Source organism: Lipotes vexillifer, unplaced genomic scaffold, assembly GCF_000442215.2.
Source record: "Lipotes vexillifer unplaced genomic scaffold, Lipotes_vexillifer_v1.1 scaffold671, whole genome shotgun sequence".
Taxonomy (NCBI): domain Eukaryota; kingdom Metazoa; phylum Chordata; class Mammalia; order Artiodactyla; family Lipotidae; genus Lipotes; species Lipotes vexillifer.
In genome coordinates this window covers 2,999,277-3,010,215 of record NW_006782851.1, presented here as the reverse complement: position 1 = coordinate 3,010,215, position 10,939 = coordinate 2,999,277, and the positions used below count along the sequence as shown (strand labels likewise).

The following is a 10,939-nucleotide window of genomic DNA, read 5'->3' as shown; positions in this document are numbered from 1 at the left end:
GGGCACTGAGCGGTTCAGAATGTGTATCCCCACATCACTTGTGATGGTTTGGGGACCAGGAAAGTTCATTCCCGCCCCATCCTTAGTCATAGGCCTCGGTCCTCTTGGCTGTCTCCAAATGCGTCTGAGGATTCCTCTTTCAGAGCCATGGGTCTTGGGTCCCTGTGTCTATCTCTCACTGCGATTCTTTCCCAAAGCCCGGTGCCCCCCACCCGTGGGAGGGCAGCCGGCCTTTCCAGCCAGGGCACAGTGTGACCGTTGGCACAGGTGCTGGTTCCAGACGCCACGTGGCGCCAGCTGGGATGCGCAGCAGACACCTCTTCCTCCAGTCGGTGGGTCCTTCCATCCCCCGACAGTCCCTCCAGGTCTTTGATCTCAAATAAAGGACACGATGGCTTACCCTGCCTGGGTGGTGGCTCCTATCTGTCAGAGTGATTTTCCTGCTCCCGAGTTTATTAGCGGAGCGTGTGGCATCGGGCAGATAACTTCTGATGCTGTTTCTGTTATCATTTATGGAGACCTCGCGCTAAGGATAGAGTTCATCGGGCGGGTGCGATGGACACAGTTGCAGTCCTTGTGACCTCTCATAGTGAGCTGGCTGGCCCGCTGAGCAGCGCTGTTTCATTAGATGCTATCCAGAAAGGATATTGCTGGGATACAGACAGTGATGTTACTCTTATCTTCTCCTGCTGTGTGTGAGGGACCTTTCGGTGCCTGGAGATACCTGCCTGGTATGCGCACTCCTTCACTGCCTCCCCAGAAGCCATATCCCCAGGCTGGGAATTTCCAGGACAGATAATAAGCCGACAGAAATACAAGTATTGTCCAGCAAGGGTGACAGGTCGGATTTTCTCAGCAGAGCATCATTTTCCGTGAGCCTGGAGTTTTATTTACGAAGCACTCGATGCCGGGGAAGGTGCACTAGAGCCAGGTCCGTCATTCAGCTCCCAGCATCCCCTGAGCACCGTCCGGCTTCTTTTGCTTCTTTTTCCCCCTGTGTTCATCCTTGTCTCTATTTTGGACACACGGATGCTTCATCAGTGGGGGAGCACAGGAAGAAAAACTAATGAAGGATGAATGTGTCAACTTCGTAATTTCTTAGAGCTCTGATTTTTTTTTTAAAGAAGTGTTAGAAGAGAAAGGTTGAGACTTGAATGGAGCAAAGACCGATGAGTTCTTCCCAGCGTTTGCGCGTCCGTTTGATTTCCAGCACGGATGGCCCTCGTGCTGCACTTGCTGCCCTGATTCCTCCTTCCCTCCTTCCCTCCTTCCTTCCTTCCTTCCTTCCTTCCTTCCTTCCTTCCTTCCTTCTTTCAACAAATGTTTGCTGGCTGCCACCTATGTGTTGGCTGCTCAGCCATTGTTCTGAAAACTGGGAATGCAGTGCAGGGTAGGACAAGACCTCTGCCTTACAGAGTGAGAGTAAGTCAACAAGTACATGAAGAATTCAATAAGTTCAGATCAAGAAAAGGAAGACACATGAATGAGAGAATGAATGAAGTGAGAGATTGATGAGGGCAGCGGCTTTAGATGGGGTGAAGTTGAAATGCGTGGCTGACACCCATTATACAAGTGCTCATGTCCTATGGAAGGACAGTCTAGCCCTTGTCCTCCTACCTCAATAAAAGTCATCAGAGCTCTCTGAGTTCCAATGTGATTCTCATGAGACCACAGTGTGAGATATCTCCAAGGGGCCGCCTATTCTCTCTGACTGCAGCTCCCATTATTTCTTTTTTTTTAAATTGGAGTATAGTTGATATACAGTGTTGTGTTAATTTCTGCTGCACAGCAAAGTGACTCAGTTACACACATATACACACACATTCTTTTATTTAATATTCTTTCCCATTATGGTTTATCATAGGATACTGGATATAGCTCTCTGTGCTATACAGTAGGAACTTGTTGTTTACCCACGCCATATATGAGCCTGCCTCTGCTAATCCCAACCTCCCACTCCATCCCTCCCCCAACGCCCTCCCCCTTGGCAACCACCAGTCTGTTCTCTAGGTCTGTGAGTCCGTTTCTGTTTTGCAGATACGTTCATTTGTGTCGTATTTTAGATTCCACGTGTAAGTGATATCCTATGGTATTTGTCTTTCTCTGTCTGACTTGCTTCACTTAGTATGATCACCTCTGGTTGCATCCATGCTGCTGCAAATCCCAATATTTCTTGAACCCACTCCCATGGGACCCACCTTCATCTCCCCATTGCCGTGGCTCTTGTTAAGTCACCCTGGACGTCCCGCTCAGTGGTTAGTGCTCTGACCTCATCCTCTTTGACCCAGAGGCACAGTTTGAGGGGGTCCATCTCCCCACCCACCAGGCTTCCAGGACCCCACCCTCTTCCAGCTTTCCTCCTTCCCCACAGACGCCCTCTAAACATCCCCAAGAATCAGGCTGAAGCCACGTCTCTTCTTGACCTACACTCGCTAGGTCCCTGTGGGTTTGAATGCCACCTGTGTGCCAACTGCCAGATTTGGTTCTCCAAGTCACATTCTGCCTCTGAACCCCACTTCTTTTGTCCAACCAGACATCCAGCTTGGACGATCTCAAACGTCATGTCCCCAGTTGAATTCTCTTCCATCCTCCACAACGGGTGCTCTGCACACGACCTGCCAGGCTCTGCAAAGGGCAGCATTTCCTTTTTGGTACAGCTTTTGCTTTTCCCTGGAGTGAATTGCCTCTTTCTGTGTGTTTGCTCAGTCCTCTGTGTACCCATCACTCCCCTGTTCCCAAACTTTCTGCCCGAGCTGTAGAATTCCTCTCGAGATGTCCTGCTCCAGGGGATGTTTTAATTCCATTTCCCCCTGAGACGTCCTGCCTGGAGCCCGGCCTCTTTTTCCTATCCAGGCTGGTGGCTCCGGAGGCCAAATCCGAGCTGGGCCTGGAAATGCCCTTCACCATCATCTTGGGAATTCCCTTTACACCTTTCTGTACTTTGTTGGATCTGCTGCTTCCCGGATCGCATAATTTTTTTTTTCCTTGATGTATAGGATGTATCTAAGGAAGCTAGAGGTATATTTTCCCACGAAATGTAGGTGGATATTTTGACATTTTACACTCCTTGGAGATCCCTTTGTGGTTTCAGCCTCACCTCTGGACCTGGCCACCCTAAGGAAGGTCTGGGCATTCAGCCAGCTGAAAGGTCAGGAGCCCGGAACCTTTCCCAGGGAGCCTCTCCCTCCGGAGGCTCAGCTCATCCCCTCTGTTCAATACGGTGGTTGGGAGAAGCAGGTGAAGTGATGTGCAAGTGGAAACACATGTTCAGTTAAAGAATGAACGAATGATCAAACTGCCCAAAGCTATTCTAATGGGAATCAAGGTAAGATAGGACCGTCAGCCAACCCTTATCTCTGGTAGCTGGTGGAGGCATAGCTTAAAAAAATAAAAGTCCAAGCAGAGCTAGTCCCATCTACGAGGACTTTTCCACGGGACACCTGCTCGTGGAGATCGGGGTGCCAAGGGCTGAGCCAAGAATCCTCACTTCCATTCATTCAAAAAGCGGCTCCTGAGCATCCTGTGTCAGCCATGCGTAGGGGCTAAGGCACAGCAGTGAGCGAGAGCGAGGCTGTGCACGTAAGCTGTGGGCCGTGGCGATAATACTAAAAGCTACACCGTGAACATTTGCTCTAAGTGCAGCACGTTCTGGGCCCAGTACCTGGAATGCACGTGTCACCTTCTTGAAGTCCCCGCCTGCCTCTGTCTCCTCCTGTCCTGTGTCACTCTCCGCCCAGAATGCCTGGTCCCCAGATAACGGCAGAGCTGGATCATTGCTGTCACTGAAGTCTCCACCTGGCCTCCCTGCCTGAATGGCCTCAACCCGCCAGCCCTGCTGCTCTCTGCCACCTCACCCCATTTAGTGATGCCACTTGCTCTTTGATGTACCTATTTGCCTATTGTCTGCACTCCCAGAACATTGCCTGCCACAGAGCAGGTACTCAACAAGTGATGCTTGGCAACTTTGAATGAATGGATGAATTAGTGGGGGAATGAATGAATGAATAAATGGAGATGCTTGGCAACTTTGAATGAATGGATGGATGAACGAATGGGAGACCTATTAAGATTCCATCCACTAATGTAGTTCATGGTCATATGAAATTACCAGGATAACTGATGGTTAAGTTCTGGGCAATCCTCTATGAATGTCTGTTGAATGCATGAGTGGCGGCAGCCGTCAGCCGTCACCCGGAACCTGTGGGATGCGGGTCCCCTTACATGCAGGACCTGGAGGCCCGACTCCGACCCCGATGTCTCCAGGGAAACGGCGACCGGTGTCCAGCTGCTTTAGATGCTTCAGATTCCCAGTTTCTCTTGCGGGTTACATCTTTGTCTTATTGCAGTGAGCAGCTATAATAATCCAGGTGTATGAGCAAAAGAGTTTTTCCACATTTAAAATTCGTCTGCAGATTTGATCAATGTGACTGTCCTTTCAAATTCCTCCCGTGTGGGAAATGAAGGTTCCAGGTTTAAGGCCATTACTGACACGTGGGTTGCTAAAAGAAGCCAGACTCACCCCACATCTCATAAGAGCGCTTTGCCTCCATGTCAAGTGCTTCCCTTGGATGTTTTGGAAATAGTTGTTGTACGTGGATGGTGGGAGCGGGGGATCGCAGGCTGACCCTCCGAGTTCATTCAGTTCTTGTTTTCTCCTATGACACGTGCCTGGAATATTGGTTCATGTCTTCCTCAGCTCTGTGGAACTCAGGGACCCGACTTGAGGATCTGTATAGCCCTCAGTCTTGAGTCCATGAATCTTGTTTTCTGTGCAGCTGAGATTAACAGCACCCACAAATGACCGTCCCCCTGCTCATACCAACCAGCATCCTTACTCCCAACCCCATCACCAAGGTGCTTGGGTCCTTATTATTCTGAGTATTAACGTGTCCAGTCTGTCTGAGCCAAATGTCTGGAGCTTTGGCAGCGGGAAAGCTACATCCGCTCTACACAGCTATGCCTCCCCTGAAACAAATGTGTTTGCTGCGGTGTCAACCCACCCCCTGGACATTTGATCCCCTAGATGACAGGCCCCTTCTTCTGGCAGCAGGACTGTGGGCCTCCCTAGGAGTCACGGTCCCTCTCAGATTCACTGTGTTCTGTAGGAAATCGTGTCTGCGAGAAGATCTCAGCTTCCCCCATGCGCTGGCAGTGGCCCCCGAAATGAGCCCTGCTTAAGCTGTTGCTTAGATTCTGCAAGAATTCAGTGCTGCCAATTTTAACTGTTAATTTTAACCATCTATTCTGGTTGCCCAAATGGCCCAGCTTGCACGTAGCCTCTACAAAAACGAACTCCTGACTTTCACTGGAAGCCAGAAATGAAGTTCTTACTGCCAGCTTGGCTGTGTTTTAACAGCCTGCGATGGAGTTTTTAGTTGTTTTTCGTTCTGCCATTTGAAAACTATCTTTGACTCAAGTGGCTCAGTGATGGTGTTATTTATATAATCCTTGTATGTTCTCTGGTTGTTTGTCTTTTTTTCCCTATTTCGTGATTTATCGTCCCTCTTGTTGTTTTTGCTTTGAAAAGAATAATTTTGAGCCTTTGAAGATGGAGCTGAATTCAAGAATGGTCTAGTTAATTTGCTGGGTTCTATTCACTTCCCCAGCTCTTAAAAGCCTTATTGGAAATATGTGAGAGTGAAATGCATATGAATGAACTCTATGGAAATCTCAGGCTACTTTCCGCTTTCAGTCTGTGCTGGGGAAGCCAAGCCCTTCCCTCTTTCCGACTCGCGGAAGTTTTCAAGTGAGAAGCAGAAGCTGTTAAGGTAGCTCTCACTGGCTTGTTTATGATGTTAACTCTTCCCTCATTATTCTCCAGGCACCTGGAGAAAAATATCCCTCCAGAAATGAGAATTCTAAATGTAAATCTCAATTTAATACATGGATTCTTCCTTAGTGCTCGGTTTTCAAAGGCAGCTACCCTATAGCATCAGGGGAACATCTTCTCTAAATGTTTGTGAGACCTGGGAGACCAGTTTGATGGGAGGCATCAAGGTGGTGATGTGGGGACAGGCCTTCCTCCTCCGTCTTACGACACCCGCACCCTCTCACTAAATTTTGGTGTCTCTAACTTTAAAATGGGAGGTGTCATGCCTTCAACAATTGACAGGTGTGCTCATTAGGACTCTTGGTTTCAAGTGACAAAAAACACAAAAAGAGAGTTTCAGTTGTACACGCAACTGAAAATCTAGCTTCCGATGCGGCTGGATCCAGGGCCCAGATCAGCTGGCTTCAGGCATGGTTGAGCCCAGCACCTCCCAAATCCCGTCAGACCTCCATGGCTCTCCTGCCTCTGCTCTCCCTTGCCTTGGCTTCATTTCTGGTTTCCACATCAAGGCCCCTGGCTGCTCCAAGTTTGCCCCTCATGGTGGCAAGGTGGCTGCAGCTGCTCCAGACTCTCCTTCACTCAGCCTCAAGTTCCAAAGGCAAGGGGCCCCCCCTTCCTCCCAGCATTCCCAGGCAAAATCTCTTTGCTCTAACTGGATCATGCACTCACCCACTAACCAATCACTGTGAGTCTAGAACCTTTCTCATGTATTCAGTGGATCCCCAGCAAAGTCAGGACCTCTTCCCAGGACATAGTTCCAGGCAGGCAAACACAACAGGTATTTACTGTCATCACAAAATTAGAACTTCAGGGTCCGTGAGGACAGGAAATAATAATGTTGCATCTCAGGTTTGTGTGAACTTACCGTGTGGCCTGGGCAGCAGCCATCCTGAGAAATTTCTTTGGTGAAACTTGTACAATTTCTTATTCTGTGGAGCTAATGGCTTTGTGTCAGATAATTTGAAGAAGGCAGCCCCCCTGCTACAGCTGAGAGCCTGGGCGCTCAGGACCACCCGGGCAGCTCCTTCTCAGGCCCTGGTGGAATTTCAGCAGACCTTCGTTTATCCAGGGGTCAAGTTCGCATGATTGTGTTTTATTTCTCAAGCAGTTAAGGACATTTGAGAACATTATGGTGCTCCCTGAGGCTTTGGGAAGAATTATCCTGCTGTCTGGGTTCAGCCACCGACCGTGTGTGTGGCCCCTTCTCAGGAATAGAAGCCGGCTCCTACCCTCATGCACCAGCTGAATCCCACCAGCCTCCCTGTTCTCTGCCAGATCAGGGGGCGCTTTCCAGTTTTTACAAAGAGCATCAAACCAGAATCCATTCCTCTTGCCCAAAGGGAGAGAAAAATGAGAACTGATTTAGACCCTTAGAATTTAGGCGTTTATTAGAGGAATAAAAATCAATGACCCACACTCCCTGATAATTTAGACATTAATCTTTAATTCTCTTTTTCTCCCTTTAAACGTTCACTCTTCTGTTTTTTTATCATCAAAAAAGGCTCAGGTTGAAGCTAAGAAAGAACACGAAGGCGCAGTGCAGCTGCTAGAGGTAAGCGAACCGGCCATGATGGCTTTCTTCCTGGGGGTGGGTGAGGTCAGGGGATATTGCGTTAATGCCTCATGGAAGCAATAGCTAGCCTTTACTGAGTGCCCACTGGGTACCGGTTACTCAAGCAGCCTGTATGATAGGCGCCATTATGGTTCCCATTTTACCCGTGAGGAAGTGAGGCACAGAGAAGTTAAGCAATTTTCCTATGGCCGCACAGCCAGCATCAGAACTGTGGGTCTCAGAGGTGGTCTGCTGTCCTCTGCTGGCTCCTCCTGGATGGAAAGCAAGGAGGGTGAGCCCGCTCACTTGGGGGGAACGATTTCCTCGAGGAGAAAGGTCGGGGGATGGGCCATTCCTATGGGTGACAGATGAATGGGGGAGTTTTAAGTGACAGCACTAAGCCCAAGGAAGCACTTGGCATCTGAGGGGGGCGTTGGCAGGAATCACAGCAGTGAACACGATCAAGGTGCTGCCACGGGCACCGTCCCCATGAGCACAGCGGGAGTGACCCTCCCCAGCTGCCCAGAGGCCTTTCTCACTGGCCCTGATGGTGGGGGCTTGGCAGGAAGTGGGTGGCATGTCTGGACCACTCTTCTGTCCCTGGCTGATGGCCTGCTGCCAGCATCCTCGGGAGCAGGGCGACCTCCTGGGATCACCCGGGGGCCTTTGCCGTCTGCGTTCCTCATGTGTATGATAAATGGACGTAAGGAGTCTCCCTGCCGAAGACAGAGGTCACCCAGTTACTGACTCCTCACTACAGACACAGCAGCGGGGTGTGGCTGCACAGCTTGGGGTGGCCCCACGAGGCCTCCTCCCCTAGTTCCGTTCCATCAAGAAAGGCCAAAAGGGCCTTCCCGCCGGGCCTGCCACCTCCGCACATGGGAAGCATCTGTCCTCTTTAAGATGACCTTGTCTCTCGTCCCCAGGGGACCAGCGGCCACTTAAAACAGAATATATTCATCTCTTGCATTGCCTTTTAAAATCTATTCCTCCCCCAGGAAAAGGTTTCATCATTATGGTCATATATATTAAAATTGATTTTTTTGAAAGCGTCCATTAGCTAATGAATATCTGGAGAGCTGAGAGTAATAAATAGCAAAGTGAGAAAATATATAACCCAGGAGATTGGAAACAGGCCTCCACACGGCCATACATCTCCCTGAAAAATCACTTCATTCCCCCCCGCCAGAATCACTCACCGCACTTTGATTTACATAGTCTCCTGGCTGGAAGTGCAATTTCTTTTTTCCCATCACCCCAAGCCCATCGATCTGATCGTCCGTGTTGTTTTTATCCGCCTTCTGAGCTGCCGCTCTGTGGCAGCCCCGCCGAGGTCATGTCACCCGGCGCTGGCGGCCGTGCGTGCCCCGGCACGTGGGGGTGGGCGTAACGTGCTTCGGTTGGAAAAACGGAAAAGGCAATGCAGATGCACTGAGAATCTGTGTCTTCTTTTATTCACAACATCTTCCTGTCATTGTGTCTGGCTTTGCTTTTCACCCAGAACACGCTGGAGAGCATGCAGGTATTTTAGGGAATGATGTCTGCCCCTCCCCGTGTGCCTGGTGATGCTTTCCCCCATTCATGGACCAGCCGCGCACCCCTGGGCCCGCTCCATCCGCCCCTTCTTCCGAAAATGGGCAGCTTTCTGATGCAGTCGTGGGTGCCTGGGGCTCCCTGGGGCCAGGGCAGCCGAGGAGCTGCCCCTGGGGGCGCCACCCCAGGGAGATGCTTTATTCTGGGCGTTTAGGCCCAGGGCTCTGTCCTCTGAAGCGATGAGCGGGGCCAGCAAAGCCGGCTTCCATTCTCAGGCTGGAAGAACGTTCTGTGAATTCAGATGACCTCGGGGAGGGGAAGTGTCGGGGTGATTCTGCCCTTGGGGTGATTCTGCCCTTGGGGTGATTCTGCCCTTGGGTCAGCCACGTGCTTTCAAGCTCGGCCAAGAGCCCAGAATTTGGTGGGTCCGTCATCGGAATTCAAGCCTTGCACCTGAGCGGTCCCATTCCCATTCTGTGTCGAGTGAGGGCGGCGACCCTCCCAGCAGTTGGGGGCCCTCGCTTGTTCTCACAGGCGTCCGCTGGGGAAGAGGAGAAATGGGCTGTCCCCCCAAACAGGGTTTTGAGACTTTTCCAAAACTCTTGAGTTTGGCCGTGAATTTGTGGAACCAACGACTTTTCTCAATCTTGGGTGGTTTCCAAAGCGGGGTTCTGGGACCCGCAGTGTCGGCATCACTGGGGAGCTTGTCAGACCCACTGAGTCAGAAACCCGGAGTGGGGGACTGAAATCTGAGTTTTAACCAGCCCTCCGGGTACTTGAGAAGCGTTGTTTGGAGAGTGCCAGGCTGGTTGCAGGAAGGAGAGCTATATCTGAAGGGGTAAGGCCTCTGGGAATCTTGGCCAGTCCTGGTTCAGCACCTTAGTGACCAGAATTGTTGACCAAGAATAACCCAAGTGAGACCCCGCCCGCCGATCCTCCGAGCATCCCTAGCGGGCAGCGTAGTCTTCGTTTGGAAGTTCACGTTCTCTGTGCCTCCTGCTTGGCAGGCTGGTGACTTCCTTTGGTCAGATATTCTACCGAGGAGAACAACCCACCTCCTTGCGCAGCTAGAGAGAACGCAGTGACAGAGAAGGGCTGCCCCGCAAGACGTGTTAGGTGAACCCCTCAAAACACCTACACGCGCACATCCGGTTCTGTGGACGTTTCTCAGTGCTGTTTGCTGATGAATGGTTGGCCAGGATGTTTGGAGATGGGGGGGGTGGGGTGTCTTTATTCCTGGTCAGGACACCCAAGGACCGATCCGGGCTGGCTTGGGGGCTGAGCAAAGACAGGGGTCAGGAGTCAACTGAAAATAGAACAGAGCTTTTCAGAATCCAGAATCAGAATCCAGGTTTGCTGTTTGCAAACCTAACAGCCTAAGAGCAGGTACTAGCTACGTAGCTCCCTTGGCACTTTATGAGGGAGTGAGTTTAAGACAAAGAAACAAAAGAAAATAGTTATAACAACAGCAACGGTGCCAACAGCAATGTTTATTGAACCCTTCTCTGAGCCGGGCACTGTTCTAAGGGTGCATCTGCGGGTTACCTAGGAGATAACGGACGTATTGTCCCTCTCGGTCTCCATGACAACCAGGGGAACCGAGGCACGGTCAGGAGAAATGACTTCCGCAAAGCCTCGGAGCTAGTCAGGAGCAGAATCTGGATGCAAAAGCCCCAGGAGGTTGGCGTCAGAATCCAAACCCTCCACCACTGCACGGCAGCATCGTCTGACCTCGGAATCCTGATCCCCCTGCGAGGTGGGGTCAGGTCTCCTGCCAGCAAAGCTGTACCAAAAGGTGGATCAGCTCCCGCAGCAGCCAGACTTGGAAACAGTGGCCGGCCAGCCCACCTGCCCTTTCCCAGCAGCAGCAGAGACAGGAACGCACACCACGCGGTCACAAGTGACAAGAGTGATGGAATTTAATCCTTTTAATACCACCCAGGGAGGTTGATATCAACCTTCTCATTTCACTGATCAAAAACCAAGGCACATGGGCTTCCCTGGTGGCGTGGTGGTTGAGAGTC

The 10,939-nt window shown here is 50.9% G+C and overlaps 1 protein-coding gene across 1 annotated transcript in view; it reads left to right on the top strand.

Moving 5' to 3' along the window:
- RIMBP2 (RIMS binding protein 2) overlaps positions 1-10,939 on the top strand; it is a 112,326-nt gene that overhangs the window by 38,313 nt on the left and 63,074 nt on the right. The window lies entirely within an intron of this gene.